Source organism: Echinops telfairi, unplaced genomic scaffold, assembly GCF_000313985.2.
Source record: "Echinops telfairi isolate 266 unplaced genomic scaffold, ASM31398v2 ScPeMD7_5;HRSCAF=22, whole genome shotgun sequence".
Taxonomy (NCBI): Eukaryota; Metazoa; Chordata; class Mammalia; order Afrosoricida; family Tenrecidae; genus Echinops; species Echinops telfairi.
Window position 1 is genome coordinate 6,101,032 of NW_022103901.1, and position 11,786 is coordinate 6,112,817.

The 11,786-nt window shown below is 56.3% G+C and overlaps 1 protein-coding gene across 1 annotated transcript in view; it reads left to right on the forward strand.

The window, feature by feature from the left end:
• Nucleotides 1–9,703: 9,703 nt before the first annotated feature.
• Nucleotides 9,704–11,786, forward strand: part of CALN1 (calneuron 1) — a 229,531-nt gene continuing 227,448 nt past the window's right edge. Inside the window, exon 1 of the mRNA XM_045284524.1 lies at nucleotides 9,704–9,890. The gene's annotated coding sequence lies outside the window, so the exon portion shown is untranslated. The remainder of the gene's footprint in view (nucleotides 9,891–11,786) is intronic.

The following is an 11,786-nucleotide window of genomic DNA, read 5'->3' on the forward strand; positions in this document are numbered from 1 at the left end:
ACACACACACATATAGACACACACCCATACACACATACAGACACACACATAGACACACATAGGCACACCTATACACACATACACACAACCCCCATACAGACACATACACACACCCAAACAGACACAGATACACATACACACATATTCACACCCACCCACACCCATACACACATTCAGTGTGCTCTCTGACCCTGGAGCTGTGCTGGAATCTAAACCAGGCAGAGCTGGTTTAGCTCTGTCAGCACCCTTCCCCAGGTCCATCGGGGCTCCTGTGCATCCTCACGGCTCCACAGGCCTCCCACCTGGACCCTGTTTCTCCTGATCCCACCCTATCCCACACATGCCCCCTCCCTGGCTGCGATCAGTAGTAGGAGCCCCCCTCATTTTACTGCTGCTCTGAGCGAGGGGGCGCTTAGTGCCTGGGAAGCAGGTGGAAGCCTGAGCTTTCTTTCCGTTTCTCCCCAAACACCCCCAATGGCGTCGAACCACAACTGGCCTCCTCCCAGCCCCGAGGCTCATCGTCGACCTGCAGGTTCTGGGGAAGCACAAACAAGACCCTGGTCTTGGGCAGGCAGCCCGCCTTTGGGGCTCCATTATGCCGGAGGAGTCCTGCCCTTGGGTGTGACATGAGCATTTTTCTTCCTCCGTCCCGTCTGGCCTTGGTGAGTTCTGTCTGCAGTTCCTCTTTGTCATTGCCCCTCGTGGGAGGGGGTGAGAAGACATGGCTTCTGGCACAGGAGCTGCCATGGCGCCGAGCCTCTCAGGTCCAGGGGGAGGGGTGGGAGTGACAGGCCAGTGACTGAGTCCGGAAGTCACCGCTGCAGTCCCACAAAGGAATGAATAAGCCCCAGAGCCCACAGTGTGAGGTGTGTCTGGGGGGCAAAGCAAAAGTGCACACACTACTGCCCTGCCTATCTCCACTCACAGTCACCCCAAGAGACAGAGTAGCCCTACCTCCTGGGGGTTCCGAGCCTGTCCTTCTCCATGGGAGCAACTGCCTCCTCTTTCTCCTGGGGAGCAGCTGGTGGGTTCGAACCACTGACCTTTGGGTTAGCAGATGAGTGTTTCACCTGTGCCAGCAGGGCTTCTGGGAGCAGAATTCCCCAGGACCGTAGTGGAGGGACAGATGCTTGGGGAACACAGAGAAACAGAGCATAACCTTGGCCTTTAAGGAAGACTGGTGCTGGGCTGCCAATTGAAAGGTCGGTGGTTCAAAGCCCTCCCCTTCCCCATACCAGCCGCTCCTTGGGAGAATTAGGACAGTGGCTCTTTCAAAGATTTATCATCTCTGGAAGCCTAGGGGACAGTTCTACTCTGTCCATCACAGTGGGGTTTTGGTTTGGTCCTTCCTGGATGAGGCAAGTTAGGGCATGAAGAACAAGTTATCTACAGGTGGGTCCATCTGCGCCCCGAACCCCGATTCTTTCCTCTCTCGCAGTGTTTGCGGTGGTGTTTGGTTAGATGCCACCGAGTCAACTCATTGTCCTGCTGACCCTATGTGTGAGTCTGGGTAGACCAGAGAAACAAATTCATAGACACTCGTGTGTGTATCAGAAAGAGGTTTATATACAAGAGCAATTGAATATTGAGAGAATGTCCCAGCCCAGTCCAGATCAAGTCCATAAATCCGATATTAGCCCAGATGTCCAATCCCAATCTATAAAATCCTCTTCAGACTCATGAAACACATGCAATGATGCCGACTGCAAGAAGATCACAGGCCAGTGGGTTGGAAGTCTTCTGGATCCAGTGGCATTGTAAGCATCTCAGCTCTGGCAGGGTTCTCCACGTGGCTCTCCGGCTCCAGAGGTCTGGTTGCATCATAGTAGGTCTAGGTGGCTTCCCCGGCTCCCAGGATGTAGCGCCATGTGTCTTGTCAGTAGAGCATCATCTCAGGGAGTGAGCAGAGAGAGAGAGAAGTGTCTATTCTAGCCTCCAAGGAGGCTATCCAAGAACTCCCAGAATTCTCAGGGGAAGACCATGCCCACACAGAGGCCTCATTGGCTGTTACCCGATTGACAGACGAGACTCCACCCCTTCAGTCTAAATCCTCTCAAGTCCCAAACGGACACCTGATTCCGTGTCATGGCCACCACTGGTCTGCTTGAGCCCACTGTGCGGCCACTGTGTCTGGCGAGTGTTGGCAGCCCAAGGGCGCACCATCCAGACGTGGCTCTCTTTCATTGGCTAATTCCAGGGAGTGGTTGCCAGGACTTTCTTCCTATTTTGCCGAAACCCAGCAAAGTCTTTCACCATCTAAGCCAAGTCAGTGAAAGGGAAATCATCTCAGGATTGGCAGGGGTCTCCACACGGCTGTCCGGGATCCAAGGCTGTGTCACGGTAGGTCCATGTGGCTTCTGCTCAGAGATGCCTTGCAGGAGTGAGCCTTGGAAGCAAAAGCAGTGGACCACGGGGGACGCTGCTGGTATTTGAAATACCGGTGGTGTAGCTTCCGACTTCAGAGCAGCATGCTGCATGGCAGGTGGGCGGGCGAGTGGCGGGCCCTTGGAGAAAAACCAGAGACTATTATCATGTGGTCATCCTCTTGGCCAAGGCAAGGACAGGACCCTGATGATCAGAGAAAGGAGCCAAGCAGGCTTTGGCATCAGACCAGTAGCGATTTGGCCCCAGGGAGGGTGCATGTCCGTTTCACGTTGGAGGGTGCCGCACTGGCGACGGTGCCGCACGCACCCCCAGCACTTTCCCAGCTCAGCTCCTGGGCAAACAGGTGACGAGAAGGCCTCCCAGGCGGGCTCTGTGAGCCCAAGTCGCCGCCTTGGAGAAGTGGAAGCGGTCGTCCTCGCTGGCAATCTGATTGGTTTCAGTTCATCGCGACCCTGTAGGCGCTCTTGGGTTTCCGGTTTCCGAGGCGGTGAATCTTTGCGGGAGCCGACTGCCTCATCACGTTAGCAGCTGAGGGCTTTCCCCGGCCTTGTGCCACCGGGGCTCCTGGAGAGGAGGAGGAAGACCGAAGAAGACTCAGTGCTTGCGAATGACGGTGCTGACGAAGAAGACGGGAAGGACCATGGCCTGGCAGAAGGACAAACAGAAGCGCTTGCTCTTTGTTTCAGAGCACAGCAGAACGGAAGGGCTTTGGCCTCCCGAGGGACGCAAATTGTGTTCCTTTGAAGTCTCCCCTGGGCTTGGGGAGCAAAAAGAAGTCCAGAGCAGCAAGGATAGGGACTGTGGTTGTTACATCGTCTGGTGTCAACCTGAGGGTATTAAGGGTGAAGGGGTGCAGTCTAGCTTGTCCACCAGGTCACAGCCTGATGATGTCTCCTTGTGGGCGTGGCCTTCTCATAAGGATTCTGGGAACTTCCTCTCTTCCTCGCTGGAGGCAGGCCACGCTCTCTCTGTTTTCACATTCCTGTGGACAAGCCACAGGGAGCCATGCTGTTGGAAGCCAGAACCCGGGAGTAACTTCCACCACCATGGGATCCACAGGACTTTCCACCCACCGGCCTGTGATCTTCCTGCATTCGGCGTCATTGCATGTGGTGGGTGAGTCTGAAGAGGAACTTATGGGCTAGTATCGGACATGAGCTAATATTAGACTTGTGGACCTGGTCTGGGATGTTTTCTCAATACAATTGCTCTTTGATATAAAGCTCTCTCTAACATACAGAGGACTGTCCCTGGATTTGTTTCTCTAGTCGACCCGACTAACGCAGTTTCCAGTGAAATTCTCTCGGGACGGCTCTTGTTCCCCTTGAAGAATGAGTAGGTGCTGTGTCATGCAGGGAAACAAACAAACAAACAATCCCACCATGTGACTTTCCTGGTCCTTTCCTCAGCCATGCCATTTCCCATGTGCTCAAAACATCTCCCCAATAAGCTTTCATGATTGTCCTGTGTCTTTGGAGAAAAATCTATCAAGATGACCCCCTTTGGGATCCTCCCTCCCCTCCAAAAACCACTCTCCATAACTGCCTGAGCAGACCTCTCTGCCTTGAAGTGGTCTGGGGATCTCTGTCAATCCCCCCAATTTTCAATTCACCTGTGCATGTCTGAACCCTTGAAGCAATGCTTTTTGACTGCCTGTTGGATCAAGAAGCAGGCGGTGGTGGGTGATTGGCTGCTGTTGGGTGTGGTTGAGTCAATTCCCATCCATGTCCCAGCTACAGGACGGCAGGACTTTGCTCCACGTGGTCATCTAGAGAACATCCCCAAACTCGGTGCCATTGGGTCTATGCTAACTCATAGAGACCCTGTGAGAGTTTCTGGGACTCTTCACGGGAGTAAAAAGCCTCCTTTTTTCCTCCAGGAGCCCCCAGTGGTTTCAAACTAGGGACCTTGTGGTTAGCAGCCCAATGCCTAACCACCATGCCACCAGAGCTCCCCTTGGCTTGTGCATCATAGGTACTTAAAGGTGAGTGACTTTAGATATGCGAGACATTTGTATTTGGAACTCACAGGTCCCTGAGCAACCAGGTCTGGGGGGCGGGGAGGTTGACCCAGGTTAATTTCCTGGAGCTCATGAGCAGCTTGATGGAAGGCCTTGCTCTGTCCTCTTGGCCCCGGGCACCTGCACAGCTGGCCGCGCCATGAACCTCTCTGAAGGCAAAGGCAGCCCCAGTGGGGCACGCCTGTAAGCTGCATGCCATTTCCCTAAATCAGGCTGCTGTCACTGGCAAGGCCACTCCCTCCCTAGCAGGCAGAAGCCCAGCACTCTCTCCTGACCTCGTAGCCAGAGGAGCTGCCCGGCCCAGCAGTAAAACCATCAGCTTCTAGAAATCGAATCAGTCAGATCAACCGTTTGCTGAGGCTCAGAGGGAGCGGAACAAGAGGTTCCTAGGTCATCCCGTCCCTGCGGGGGACACGGAACACACCACGGAGAGCTGGCTGCCAGCAAGCCGCCCTCTTCTGAAAAGTCTGAGGAACGAGAAAAGGACAGGAAGGGCCGCCAGCCACACTACAACCAGGATGCTCAGGCTCAGGCACTGGAGGCAATGGGAGCAGATCAGGGTCAAGGGTGGGGGTAGGGGAACAGGGCTGCCAAGTGCAGCTCGGCCTCCCTTGCTCGGAGCACTCTGTCTCTCATGGTCTGATGTCTGCCTTTCCTGTCCCGCCTCACTTCCCCTCGCCTGCCTTGTGTCCCACGTGCCAGGCGAATGAATGGAGGTGGTGGAGGCATTAGAAATGCCTTGTAGGACACCCACCCATTGCCATCGGGTTGCTGTTGACTCGTAATACCTGGTGGCACCGTGGGGAAGAGCTCAACTGATAACCCAGAGACCAGTGGTTCCATCCCACTGGCTGCTCCGTGGGAGAAAGATGAGGCAGCCTTAGTCCATTGTGATTTTCAGGACGCTATGGCCAACAGGAGGAAGCACTGCCCAGCCCTGCGCCATCCCCACACTCGTGCTCTTTGAGCCCATTGCTGTAGCGACTGTGCCAGTCCATCGCATTGAGGGTCTTCCTCTGCTTCGCCAAGCACGACGTTCTTCTCCAGGGACTGGTCTCTCCCAACATGTCCAAAGTAGCGGAGGAGGCAAAATCCCACCATCTTTACTTCCAAGGAGCATTCTGGCAGCACTGCTTCCAAAACGGATTTGGTTGTTCCTCAGGCGATCCATGGAACTTTCGATATTCTTCCTCAGCACCATAATCCACACGCTTACTCCCTGTCCATCTCTCACATGCACAGGCCGCCTAGGCTCAGGTCAGGGGCACCCCAGTCTTCAAAGCGCTATCCTTACGCTTCAACCCTCTCAAGAAGTTTTGGGTAGCAGTTGCCCCAGACAACGCATCATTTGATTTCTTGACTGCTGCTTCCAGATGCATGGACTGTGGGTCCGAGCCAGAGGAAGATGCCAGTTTTAGAAACATGGCAGGGAAGTTCTGCTGTGTCCTATCGGTCTCAGAGGCCAGAGCGAGATGGAAAGGCTGGATTTAAGCCAGCAGCCATGGGTATAGAGATGGGGACCACTTAGAGGCCCATTTCTCAGGTAGAATACATCGTATCTGTTCACTGTGGTCTTTTACTGTGGGCGGCCAGAAGAACAAACAAATCTATCTTGGACAAAGTGCAGTCAGAATGTTTCTTAGAAGTCAGGCTGGAGAGACTTTACTCATGCACTTGGGACCTGGTGTCTGGAGAGACCAGTCCCTGGGCACAGAGGAGCGGTGAACAAGAGGAAGACCAGGGACAGGATGGACTGACACAAGGGCTCACCACAGACTCCAAGGGTGAGGGTGAGGGTGGCGCAGACCAGGGCAGTGTTTCTTTCTGTTGTTCATGGGTCACTATGGGTCGGAACCAACTTGACATTCATTGTAGTGTGAGGCCATGGGGTTCAGTGGAATAGTCTCCCCTCTCTTTCCCAGCCAAAGCACGTCAGGTGGGTGTAGCCACAGGCTCATCAGCACAGAATCCCTGGCACCTCATCGGGTGTCTCCACATCAGGCTGGCTCTGGGGTTGACAGAGGTTGACCTCACATGCAGATAGAAGAACTCCATGACAGAGAAGGTTCTAGAAGGGAGCTCCAATGAACATTCCCACTGCCTACATGCTTGGGACCCCTGTTTGTCCAATTGGTCCTCCATCCCGGGGATGATGCAGGACAGGGAGGATTTCCTTCTGCTGTGCCTCGGGTTTTCACGAGTCTAGGTCTGACTCCTCTGCAGCGCACAGGAACAATGACAGGAAGCCTGGGCAGTGTCGCCTGGGGGGCCCAGTCCCAGAGTTTCGGAGCAGAGTGCTTGTGTGGGGGTGGCCTGGAGCTGGGCTCACGCAGGGCGTAACCAGCACACAGAAGCCTTAGCCTTAGGGCCACTCTGGGCGCCGTACACGGTCTCCCACGCCACGCAGAAGCCAGCGCTCCTGGGTTGTCTTCTGAAAAGTGCATCTTAGAGCGAGAAGTCTGGTCGAGTTAAGTTCCTGCAGGTGGAACTGAAGGGAACGGGTATTCCCATCTGCAAGGCACCAGGGGAGAGGCAGAGCATCCTTTGGGCACGAGTGGCGGCCCTTAGATGGAAGGGGAGGCGGTGCCTGCTGCTCTCTGGACCGCAGTCTCTTCAGTTGGACGTAGAGGGGTCAGGAGATTCACGAGGCACCTCCGTGGTGTGGGTCGGATGCTGACCTCTCCTACCCACAGAAGTGCTGGGGGCCACAGGAGCGGTGAGGAAGTCATGGCTGCTCCCGGATGACCTCACTTCCGGTTTCTCTGCCCCACTGACCTCACTTCCTGTTATAGCATGGGTCATCTCTTTTGTCCAGATAATCCAGCCTGGTGTCAGTTCTGCTCTGTGGAACGTTGGGGAGAGCAGAGGAAAGATTTGAGCCGTGGCATCCTGTGACCTCACTTCCTGTTTTTCTGCCCCATTGATCTCACTTTTGATTACTCTGCCCTGGTGACCTCACGTCCGGTTACTCTCCAGGTGCTTGGCACACTTATCCAAATCATCCAGGTTGGTCTCATTCTTTTCCAGAGCACTCTGGTGAGGGGGCAGGGGAGGAGCTGAGGGAAGACATGAGCTGGGGCATTATGGGGAACTAAGTCCGTGAGGCCAACATGGTGGCAGCTGAGGTGAATTGGAGAGAGCCCCCCCACCCCAGGACTGCAGCAAAGGCAGAGTTAAAACCCTCGTCCTCCCCCGCACCCCCATGAAGAGTCTCTCTGTGGCCAGTCTCCAAATATCGGGCCTTAGTTTTATTCATTAAACACGCAGAAAGAGCCTGAGGCGTGGGAGTTGGGAATGCTGGTGAAGCGCCCTTCTAGACTCTTCTTTGTCACACGGCCCGGTCGGTGTCTGTTGACCTCAGTGTCAGCGTGCCAGGCGATGCCCCCTGAGGTGCCAGAGGCTCTGTGATTGTCAGCCTGTGGCCGCTTGCTCCAAGCCAGGCACAGCCGCCCCGTGGCATTTTCCTTGCTCACGCTCTTTAAAGGAGGGAGAAAATACAATATGCAAATGTCCCCGGGAGATGGAGGAAAACACATTTGCTAGGATGGCCCAAGGAACCTGAGCAGGGCCAGCCGGCCCTCTGCTGGGGAGGTTTTTATGGCCCGTGGGAGTGAGGGCTGAGAGGGTGGCGGCGGGGGCCGGGTAGGCGGAGGCCTGCTGGAGAGGCAGGAGTGGCTTGGGCATCTTGCTGAGGGCCCTCCTGGGATCCAGTGCCATCTCCTTCCAACCTTGGCCAGCCCCGGCTGGCTCCTGCTGGCCCGTCTCCCCAAGGTGCACCCCACTGCCCCTTTCCTCCACCCCAGGCTGCTGGTGGGGCACCGACCTGTGCTTCTCCAGATTTGGCCTAGTGTATCGAATCCTCTGCAGTGTGCCCTCCAAGCTTTGTGTTCTGATCACGGTACATGCTTCTAAAGTCTCCTCCCCTCCCCGCCCTGCCCCTGGCCATTAAGAGCCCGGCTGGCTTAGAAAAAGCCTTGTCTCTTCACGAACCAGCAAGCCCAGGCTCAGGAGGGGAAGGGGTTATACACCCACGCTGAGCAGAGGTGGAGTGAGCCTGAGGTTCACTTGGGATGGACACCTTCTGGGGTCCCCCTGAATACCCAGGCCCAAACCCTAAAGGTGCCTGACAGTTGGGATCGATGGAGGGACTAAACTACCACACAGGGGCAGCTTTGTGACCAGAGAAACGCTGTAGGAGAACCAGCTCTGTTGCGGCAGGGCAGGGCAGCATGAGACAGGTGTGTGTGGTGAGGTGGTGCAGGGGAATGTGCTTGGCTGCTAACCAAACAGGTGGTGCTTGGAGTCTGCCCAAAGGCATGTCAGAAGAAAGGACTGGCAGCTTCTGGGGAAGAACAAGCAGCGACAGGAGACTCTTGGAGCCCAGTCCCCTCCCCCCGCCCCGGCACCCATGGGGTCTCCGTGATGAGGAGCGGGGGCCCCGAGCATTTGTTTTTAAATGAGCTACTGGGGGTTGACTCCAGATGAAGCTTCACGGAAAAACCAGTGCATGCCTGAGCAGGCACAGGGACCAGAGGGTCTGGGCAAGTGGTGCCCTTGAACTGAAAATCGTTTCGACAAGGATCCGGCTCTCTCAACGGCAGCTCGAGAGGCAGGGGATGCCCACTCCTGTGTTTGCTCCTCTTGGCATGTACCTGTGCGCCCTTGCCCCATGTTCCCTACCTGTGTCACATTGGAGCTGAGCCCCATGCAGGGCAGAAGCCCGAGAAGGGCAGCTGTCTGGGTCTGGAAGGTGGCATGTGTGTGACTGTGCACAAAACATGCATGTGTGTATGTGTGTATAAGCACATATGTGTGCATGCATGCGTGTGTGAGCATATGTGCATGTGTGTGCATGTGGATGTGTTCGTGCATATGTGTGCATGCACGGTATGTGTGCACATGTGTGCTTGCGTGTATGCCTGTGTGGGCAGTGTGAGCTGGAGGACACTGTGTCCATAAGGAGATGGATCCATTTCCGGTGGCAGCTGGGGCACGCAGGCAGAGAGGATACAGCCCACTTTGCCTGAGCAATGCCCAGTTCAGCTTTGGCCATGATGCCACCTGCCACCCCCTCCTTGCCCAGAAGCCCACCCCCCTTCTCCCAAGAGCCCGAGTGGGACCTTGGCCCTCACTGGGGTAGGTAGTAATTCCCTCCATGGCTGAAGTGAACCCAGGTGACCCTGGGAGCTCGCGCCAGCTGTTCTTCCCTTCCGAGTCCCTGGCTGGTTTCCTCACGGAAGTGGCAGGTCTGCAGGAGGAAGCCCCGGCACAGCCGGAGCAGCACCGGCACCCTCTGAATTGGGGCTCTAGCCCTTTAAATCTGCTCAGTTACCAAAAGAGAAGAGGCATCAGACCCTGTTAATTAAAGCTCGTCCTGGTCCATCCTTCTGAGGAGCTGCAGTGCTCCGCTCCTCCCCGATGGCTTAAGGACTCCCTCAACTCCCGGCCATGGACCTTGGAGAAGTCCCCCCGAGACCAGCAGGAGGTACGGTCCTTGCCGATGGTGCTAAAGCAGTAAGACAGCTGACTGCATGGACACTGCCTCCCTCCTGCCCCATCTCCCTCCTCTCCAGCTTCTCCTGGGCTTGGTTCAGACCCATCAAGTTTCCTCGGGGTTTCCGAGGCAGGGGAGGGCAGTGGGGGGGGGCACAGGAAGCTCCCACTGTGTGTGTCTAGACCCCATTCTCCCCTAGCTGCCAAAGTGCTTTGGGAGGCAGGAGAAAATGTTTCTTTAAGCTCAGGCTCCTGCGAAATCATTTCCTCCAGGGCTGGAGCCCCCTTCCCCCGGGGCTGCAATCAAAAGGGTACGACCCTCTCCTGCGTGGGCTTACATCGCTGATCAATCAATGAGCTGCAGATGGCCGCGGCCCGGCGGTGCGCTCAGACGTTATTGGAAAACTCATTTCCCACAACTTTCTCCCCGGCAGTCATCCTGGCAGAAACAAGGCTCTGGCACCTGCCCCCGCCCTCCAACCCCTACTCTCCCTCCCTCCCCATCTCCCCTTCCCCTAGCTTGCTATGCTTGTGGTCTGGGTGACCAGGCTCGCCTGTGGGGTTTCAGGAATTCTGAACCCCTTCCCGGGGGTGCCTCTTGGGGAAAGTCAGGTGGGACTGAGCCAAGGCTCTGATTGCAAAGGCTCTGTTTTGATTTGGGCTCTGGCGGCTTCAGTCTGGCAGAGGCAGGGGTGGGGGGAGCCCGCCTGGCTTCCCTGTACCTTACGTGTTGCAAATTGTGCCGGGGGCCCAGAGACGTCTGTCTGTCTGCAGTGGCTTTGTGGAGGAGGGAGGCTCTTCGCCCCCACAGTGAGACACCCCGAAGGAAAACTTCCTTTCAGTCAGCTGAACATGACTTCACAGATGTCCCTGGAAGCCAAGACCCTGGCAGCGGGAGCGGGTCCCATCTTCCTGAGATCCGGGGACACAGGTCCAGGTGGTCACCGGGCAGGCTCCTGTTCTCCCCCGCCAGAGGGAAAACACCCTACCTGAAATTTCCAGGGGACTTGAAAACCCTTGGGTTGATTTGTGTGGCGTCACAAACCCTGAGAGGTCCCCAGAGTCCCGAACCAGCTCAGGAGTGAGGGGACATTTCCTCCTCTGCAGTGTCTTGAACCGAGGACACAAGCTGTAGTCACAGCGGGTGCACCTGCACCTGTCAGCAAGGCGTGGGAACTTTCTCAGGGCGAATGTCGTGGAAATCGGTGGGCCTGCTGCCCAGACACTCTGGGGGGTGGGTGTGGGTGGGGCAGCTGCAATAATAACACCCTTCCCCTGCCCCCCACCCCGGTAGAGAGTCCTTGGAGAGGGGGAGACGATACCAAGCCCACCAATGAAACATTTGATGGAATTCCTGATCCTGGTGCCCGGCGCTGGATGAGGAATCTTGGGAAGCTTACAGAGGCTGAGCCGGGCAGAGCGCCTCCTTGCAGGCGACGAGCAAGCCTAGCGGGGTGGGGCTTGTGGGATGAGGTGAGGAGCAGGTGGGGTGGCCCCTTGGTCTGTCAATGGCTGCCCGCCTGGAGTTGGGGCTATATGGTCTCCACCTGTTGGGAAGCAGGGTGGGGTCCCTGAGCTCACCGACCAGAGAGGGCCCCACTTGGGGGTTCCTCACACAGTCCTGGGTGTCTCTTCCTGCCCCCCTCTCGCTGGCTCTCCTGGCAGCATTGCTGGAGTCAACACCCTCTTTCCGCTAAACAAACAAACAACCGGCACCCATGGGGTCTCCGTGATGAGGAGCGGGGGCCCCGAGCATTTGTTTTTAAATGAGCTACTGGGGGTTGACTCCAGACGAAGCTTCACGGAAAAACCAGTGCATGCCTGAGCAGGCACAGGGACCAGAGGGTCTGGGCAAGTGGTGCCCTTGAACTGAAAATCGTTTCGACAA